Raw genomic sequence first — 7,344 nt, 5'->3', positions numbered from 1 at the left:
ACTGTAATTTATGTTTAAGGATAGTTATAATATAATATAATATAATATAATATAATATAATATAATATAATATAGACTATCTATATCCTATATTTCATTTTTGGTTTTATATTACAAATGTATTCTAACGGCTAAACATGCTCTATATTAATATACACTATGTTTAAGCATTGTTAATTAAATGTAAAAAATAATTAACAACTCACTCAATATTAAATTATGTTCCAGCGCTGTTCAATTAACTGTAAAACATAAAACCTCATGCTATCTATATACTGTATTTCATTTTATATTACATATTCTTATAGATAAAATTCTATATTACTGTAAAGTGAGTTTAGGCATTGTTTAATAAATATAATATAATATAATGTAATATGTAGCTTAAACATCATAGACTCATAGACTCTAGGACTGGAAGGGACCTCGAGAGGTCATCGAGTCCAGTCCCCTGCCCTCATGGCAGGACCAAATACTGTCTAGACCATCCCTAACAGACATTTATCTAACCTACTCTTAAATATCTCCAGAGATGGAGATTCCACAACTTCCCTAGGCAATCTATTCCAGTGTTTAACTACCCTGACAGTTAGGAACTTTTTCCTAACGTCCAACCTAAATCTCCCTTGCTGCAGTTTAAGCCCATTGCTTCTTGTTCTATCATTGGAGGCTAAGGTGAACAAGTTTTCTCCCTCTTCCTGATGAAACCCTTTTAGATACCTGAAAACTGCTATCATGTCCCCTCTCAGTCTTCTCTTTTCCAAACTAAACAAACCCAATTCCTTCAGCCTTCCTTCATAGATCATGTTCTCAAGACCTTTAATCATTCTTGTTGCTCTTCTCTGGACCCTCTCCAATTTCTCCACATCTTTCTTGAAATGCGGTGCCCAGAACTGGACACAATACTCCAGTTGAGGCCTAACCAGCGCAGAGTAAAGCGGAAGAATGACTTCTCGTGTCTTGTTTACAACACACTTGTTAATGCATCCCAGAATCACGTTTGCTTTTTTTGCAACAGTATCACACTGTTGACTCATATTAAGCTTGTGGTCTACTATGACCCCTAGATCTCTTTCTGCCATACTCCTTCCTAGACAGTCTCTTCCCATTCTGTATGTGTGAAACTGATTGTTCCTTCCTAGGTGGAGCACTTTGCATTTATCTTTATTGAACTTCATCCTGTTTACCTCAGACCATTTCTCCAATTTGTCCAGATCATTTTGAATTTTGACCCTGTCCTCCAAAGCAGTTGCAATCCCTCCCAGCTTGGTATCGTCCGCAGACTTAATAAGCATACTTTCTATGCCAACATCTAAATCGTTGATGAAGATATTGAACAGAGCCGGTCCCAAAACAGACCCTTGCGGACCCCCACTTGTTATACCTTTCCAGCAGGATTGGGAGCCATTAACAACTACTCTCTGAGTACGGTTATCCAGCCAGTTATGCACCCACCTTATAGTAGCCCCATCTAAATTGTACTTTCCTAGTTTATCTATAAGAATATCATGCGAGACTGTATCAAATGCCTTACTAAAGTCTAGGTATATCACATCCACCGCTTCTCCCTTATCCACAAGGCTCGTGGAAATGCTCACATTTCCATAATCTCTGCATACTGAATCTATCTGAGTGTTAGAATAGAAAACATAAAATAAAATAAAATAGAGACACCATGTGATGTAAGGTAGATTTGATGGGATGTTATTTCTATTTTATAGGCTAAGCCATCCCTCACTGCATTTACACGCAGTCGTAACAATGCTTAACTATACTGGCCGTTAATGAAGATCATGTTTACAGGTTAGACTCTGTAATCTACGAATACCACCTAGTGCTTCTATAGTGTTTCTCACCAGCAGCTCTCAGACCACTTCACAGTCATCAAGGTATTTATGCTCTTAGCATTACAATGGGGCAGGGCTGTGCTATCACCCCACTGTACAGATGGGGAAACGGAGGCACGGAGGGGTTAAATGACTTGGCCAGAGTGTGACAAAGTGGGAAGTTTTACTCATATTTTGATGAAGCCCATGTGTGCCTCAGTTCTCCCCCACCCCCACTCCCCCAGTGACCTGGTGTAGGGGAGAAGATTACATTCACTCTCCGGGCACGCCAAGAGACACAGGTGTGTATGTGCCACCCAGCTGTATGAGAGGGGAGGGAACTGAACGGGTCCCTGAATAGACAGTCCAAGATCGGTCCACATCAATGGGGAATCGGAAGAGACAACGGCAAACTCACTTGCCAGGGCAGGGCCACCCAGTGGGGGACAGATCTCCCTGCCGCTGCATAAGGAGCCGAGCAGAGAGGGCTGGGGGGGCAGAGGGGTAAGCTTAGGAGGGAGTCTGGGAGCTGACTAAAGCAGGAAGTCATAATTCCCCTAATAAATAACTCTCATAACGTACAGCGCCTGGCGCAATGGGGGCCGGGGCCAGCACTGGGGCTGCTGGATTCTACCGTAATACCCTAATAAATAGCACTCAGAATGTATAGCTCCTGGCACGATGGGGTCCAGGGCCAATACTAGCACTGTTGGGGGCTACTGTAATATACCTAATAAATAGCACTCAGCAGGCACAGGAGCTAAACCTGACTGCCAGCTGCCCAGCTCTGACTCATGTCCCTCCTATGCTGTCACACCAGACGGCCTGACGGAAGCTGGGAGCGGTGACCAGGCTGCACCCCCAGCAGGGACGACATCACAGGGGGAACTGGGGGAGATTAATGCCCCCTAGGGAACCCCCCAGTCACTGCGCCTGACAGCCCAGCCCTGCTGTTCACGCCCAGTCTGCAGCCCCCTGGTGACCCAGCCCTGGGCTCCCCTGCCCAGTGAATCCCGCCCAGTGCTGGGTTTCTCAGCCTCACCCATCTGTGAGCATTTCCCCCAAATTTAGGTCTGAGATCCCTGGCTCTGGGAGGGAAGTAGAGTCTAGTGGTTAGAGCCGGGGGGGTGGGTGGGAGCCAGGACTCCTGGTTCTCTGATGATAATGATGTAGGTCCTATGGTTTCCCCCAAGTCCCATGAGGCCCTTCCCTTATCCCTGCCTCCACCAGGAATCATCACCCCAAATCCTGAAATGCTCCCATGAGGGAAACCCGTCTCTCACCACCCCCCACGCAAGACCCCCTGCCTTCCAGAGGAAGAAGCAAGGGAAGAAAGGAGCAAAAGAGAGGACACAAGTGGAAAGGGGGAATGAGAGGGACCCCCACCACGGCTTACCTCGTCTTTCCAGTCACTGGCCATTCTGGGGGGGCAGACGGGACAGGCGGATGGAAAGAAGGATGGGCTGGGCCCCTTCCCCCATGACTCAGACCTCACCTCCAATGTTTGGGGGGCAGAATTTGTGGGGGTAGAAAGAGCGTGACCGCCTCTCTGGAAGGTTGGGGGGCGCAGCATGGATGGACAGATGGACGTGGAAGGAGATGGGGGGGAGGAAGGAGAAAGGAAGAACCGGGGGGTAGGGGTGCCCTGCTAGGGTGTGAGGGAATGAAGCAGACAATGGAAAGGAGCGACGCAGACAGAGGAAAATGCCCAGAGCTGGGCACGGTGCCAGCTCCCTCACGCCCCCCCCCGAGGCTGTGGGCACCGCTGCCAACACCCTCCCCATCCTTCCTGGTGCCTCAGTTGTAATGGGGGAGCATGGGACTGCGGGGTCTAGAGGGGCTCCCTGGGTACAGACTATCCCATAATGAGTGATGCCCCCCCACACCCAGCCTGGGGAAGGGGCCATTCCGGGTACAGGGACGCTGTGTCTGTCTGTCATGCCTCCCCCAGACAGTTTTGGGGGGGGGCGCTGGCATGGCTGGGCGCATTGCCATGGCGACTGCTGCCATTGTCTGGCCAGCAGGTCGGTGCCCGCCTCCCCTCCCCCAGGCTGTAATGAATTCACATCACCGCATGCAGCAGACACCCCCTCGGCAAGCGCCCCACCAGAGACACCCTCCAGGCCTGGCAGACAAACACGATCAGCCTGAGAGCATCTGCCCCCCTCTAAACCAGCGAGAGCCCCCCCCACCTGGCAGCCCCCCAGGACAACCCCCCTCCATTGCCCAGAGCCCCCAGCTACCCTGCCAAGTGCCCTAGCAGCCCCCTGCATAGAACAAGGTGGGGTGGAGGACATGGGGGGATGGGGAGACCCAGTCTAAACCACCCCCCCCACAGGGAAATGCCTCTCCTCGGGGGGGCCCTTCCCTTCCCCCATCAGGACTCCAGCTGCCACTCTCCACCCCTGGAGGTCAGTGGGGGAGGGGGGCTGGGTTAAGAAGGGACAGTTGATGAAGGGGGCAGGGTCAATGGCGAGGGAGGGGGTCCCCCAAGGGGGTGGGGCCAATGGAGGGAGAGGCTATGAGGGCTCAGTTTCATAAAGGGGAGGAGTCAATAAGAGCATCCCATAAGGGGGTGGGGCCTATTGGGGGTGGGGCCAATGGGAGGAGGGTCCTTAAGGATGGAGTCCAGAAAGGGGCGAGGCCAATGGTGTGAGGGGGGGGCTATGAGGACAGTTGATGACGGTTCTCCATGAGGGGAAGGGGGCTATGAGGAGTGGGGGTTCCTAAGGGTCCTGCTCAGTGAGGGGCGGGGTCTATGGCAGGGTTCTATGTGGGGGAGGGGCCTATGGGACTAGGATTCCTAAGGGGGTGGAGTCAATGAGGGGTGGGGTCTATGGGGGCGGGGTCTATGGACGTGTTCTATGAAGGGGAGGGGCCTATGGGAGTGGGGGTCCCTCAGAGGTGGAGTCAATGAGGGGAGGGGCCTATGTCTGTGTTCCATGATGGGGAGGGGGTAAGAGGGGGTGTCAGTGGGGGACCTTCCCCTCCCCCTCAGCCTGTCCTAGGGGGGAGCCCATCCCCCAATGGGCTCAGCCCCTCCCCCCTCCATGCCACTCAGCGAAAGTGAAAGAGCCTGTCGGCTGCCAAGGGAACCTGGTTCCCTAGCAACGGCCTCCGGGTGCTTGGCAACGGGCCAGGCACCTCCCCGCGTGCCCAGCAACCCTCCCCTTCCCCCCCGCCAGTGCCCCTCACTCCCGACCTGCAGCCCCCTGCTAGCCCAGCCCTAGGCTCCCCCCAGCCCTGCCAGCGCCCCTCACTCCTGACCTGCAGCCCCCTGCTAGCCCAGCCCTAGGCTCCCCCCAGCCCTGCCAGCGCCCTCACTCCTGACCTGCAGCCCCCTGCTAGCCCAGCCCTAGGCTCCCCCCAGCCCTGCCAGCGCCCCTCACTCTCGACCTGCAGCCCCTGCTAGCCCAGCCCTAGGCTCCCCCCAGCCCTGCCAGTGCCCCTCACTCCTGACCTGCAGCCCCCTGCTAGCCCAGCCCTAGGCTCCCCCCAGCCCTGCCAGCGCCCCTCACTCCCGACCTGCAGCCCCTGCTAGCCCAGCCCTAGGCTCCCCCCAGCCCTGCCAGCGCCCCTCACTCCTGACCTGCAGCCCCCTGCTAGCCCAGCCCTAGGCTCCCCCCAGCCCTGCCAGCGCCCCTCACTCTCGACCTGCAGCCCCTGCTAGCCCAGCCCTAGGCTCCCCCCAGCCCTGCCAGCGCCCCTCACTCCTGACCTGCAGCCCCCTGCTAGCCCAGCCCTAGGCTCCCCCCAGCCCTGCCAGCGCCCCTCACTCCTGACCCGCAGCCCCCCAGCTCTCCCAGCCCTCATTCTGCCAGGGCCGAGCCAACGCACAGGCCTGGAGAAGGGGCGGCAGGGCTCAGGCATTCTTGGCTTCTCTCCTGATGCTAGAAGCTGGGATTGGGGGGGTGGGGGTGAGGTGGGATTGGGGGGGCAGGGACCCCTCAATCTTCAGACTCTTTCCACCCCCCGCAGCCAACGCCATCCTGTCTAGAGCGGCGTCCGGATCCGACCCTCGGGGGGAATTCCTGACAAGCTGATCCGTCGCGGACTAGCCCTGCAATGCAGCCCAATGCTGGTACAGCAGAGGGGTGCCAGGGCTGGGCTAGCAAGGGCTGCGGGTCAGGAGTGAGGGGCACCGGCAGAGCTGGTGAGGAGGCAGAGCTGGGCTAGCAGGGGGCTGAGGGTCGGGAGTGAGGGGCACCGGCAGAGCTGGCGAGGAGGCAGAGCTGGGCTAGCAGGGGGCTGCGGGTCGGGAGTGAGGGGCACTGGCAGAGCTGGGGGGTGGATCCAGGGCTGGGATGGCAGGGCGGCTGTAAGGGGCCCAGGGAGCAGGTGCAGGGGTGGCCCAGGGAACCTAAAATCCTCCTGGCATCGGAAGGGTTAACCCCAAACTGTCCCACTCCCCAACTCTCCAGCCTGGGGGTGGGGTGCAACCAACCAGCCGCCATTTTGTATCCGGCGCCCAGAGCAAGCTGCCCCCCCACCGCGTCCGTCTGTCCAGCAAAGGCTCCTGTCCGCCCATCACACGCTCTCCCTGCGGTGATCCAGGGATCTGAACAAATGGGGGTCCCCCCTTACAGCCCTGCCAGTGCCCCTCAGTCCCAACTCGCAGCCCCCTTGGCTCCCCACTCCACAGCCCTGCCAGTGCCCCTCCATCCCGACCCGCACCCCACTGCTCCGCCGGTGCCCCTCTATCCCGATCCGCAGCCCCCTACTAGCCCAGCCCTCAGCTCCCATCCACCGCTGTGCTGGTGCCCCTCACTCCCGACCCGCAGCCCCAGCTGAGCCAAAAAGGGGCGACGGAGGAGGGGGGAGACGCTCACCCTGAAATCTTCCCACGATGGGCCCGAGGGCTCCGGCTGGGTCCCGGGCGCGGCCGAGCTGCGGGGAAGAAAGGAAGGAGAAAAGGGGGTGAGAGGAGAAGTGGAAGGATGGCACGCGGGGGCCGTGGGGCTGGGCCGGGCTGCCAGGCGGTGCCCGGGGGGCGGGTGGGGAGGGAGGGGGGGTCCGGCTGGGGGGGAATGTAGGACCAACCTCAGTGCCAGGGATCCGGTCGGTGCCAGAGAAGGGGGGGAGGAATGAAGGATTGTGGGTAACAAGAACAGAGCTGGGCTGGCATCCAAGGAGCAGCCGGCCCTGTGGTTAACTCTCTCCTACCCCCCCCGGGCGGATCGGCAGCGCCCGGCTGGCCCCAGCCTCGAGCCCCCAGCCCCCCATGGCATCGGCCCCAGAGACCAGCGCGGGAGGGCAGTGGCGCCTAGTGGTTGGGGGGGGGCAGGCTGGGAGCCAGGACTCCTGGCTTCTCTCCCCAGCTCGGGGAGGGGAGGGGAGTCTAGTGGTCACAACGGGAGGGCTGGGAGCCAGGACTCCTGGGTTCTCTCCTTGGATCTTTATTAGTTCTGCTCAGCAGGTTTTTGGCTGGGCTTGGCTCAGCAACTGCGGGTGGCTTCCCTGCTGGCCTGTGTCTTTCCGAATCCTGTGGGGTGGGGCTGCGGGACCTCCCACCCCCACT

At 57.4% G+C, this 7,344-nt stretch overlaps 1 protein-coding gene across 2 annotated transcripts in view; it reads right to left on the bottom strand.

The window, feature by feature from the left end:
- SPACA6 (sperm acrosome associated 6) overlaps positions 1 to 6,894 on the bottom strand; it is a 30,256-nt gene extending 23,362 nt beyond the window's left edge. For both annotated transcript variants that reach the window (XM_030543439.1, XM_030543441.1), the window contains exons 1-2: positions 6,867 to 6,894; positions 6,656 to 6,713 (exon numbers count right to left, since the gene is read on the bottom strand). The gene's annotated coding sequence lies outside the window, so the exon portion shown is untranslated. The remainder of the gene's footprint in view (positions 1 to 6,655; positions 6,714 to 6,866) is intronic.
- Positions 6,895 to 7,344: the final 450 nt, after the last annotated feature.

Source organism: Gopherus evgoodei, unplaced genomic scaffold (assembly GCF_007399415.2).
Source record: "Gopherus evgoodei ecotype Sinaloan lineage unplaced genomic scaffold, rGopEvg1_v1.p scaffold_31_arrow_ctg1, whole genome shotgun sequence".
In the NCBI taxonomy this organism is placed as follows: domain Eukaryota; kingdom Metazoa; phylum Chordata; order Testudines; family Testudinidae; genus Gopherus; species Gopherus evgoodei.
The sequence above is the reverse complement of the archived record's forward strand: the minus strand, read 5'-3'. Positions and strand labels throughout refer to the sequence as shown.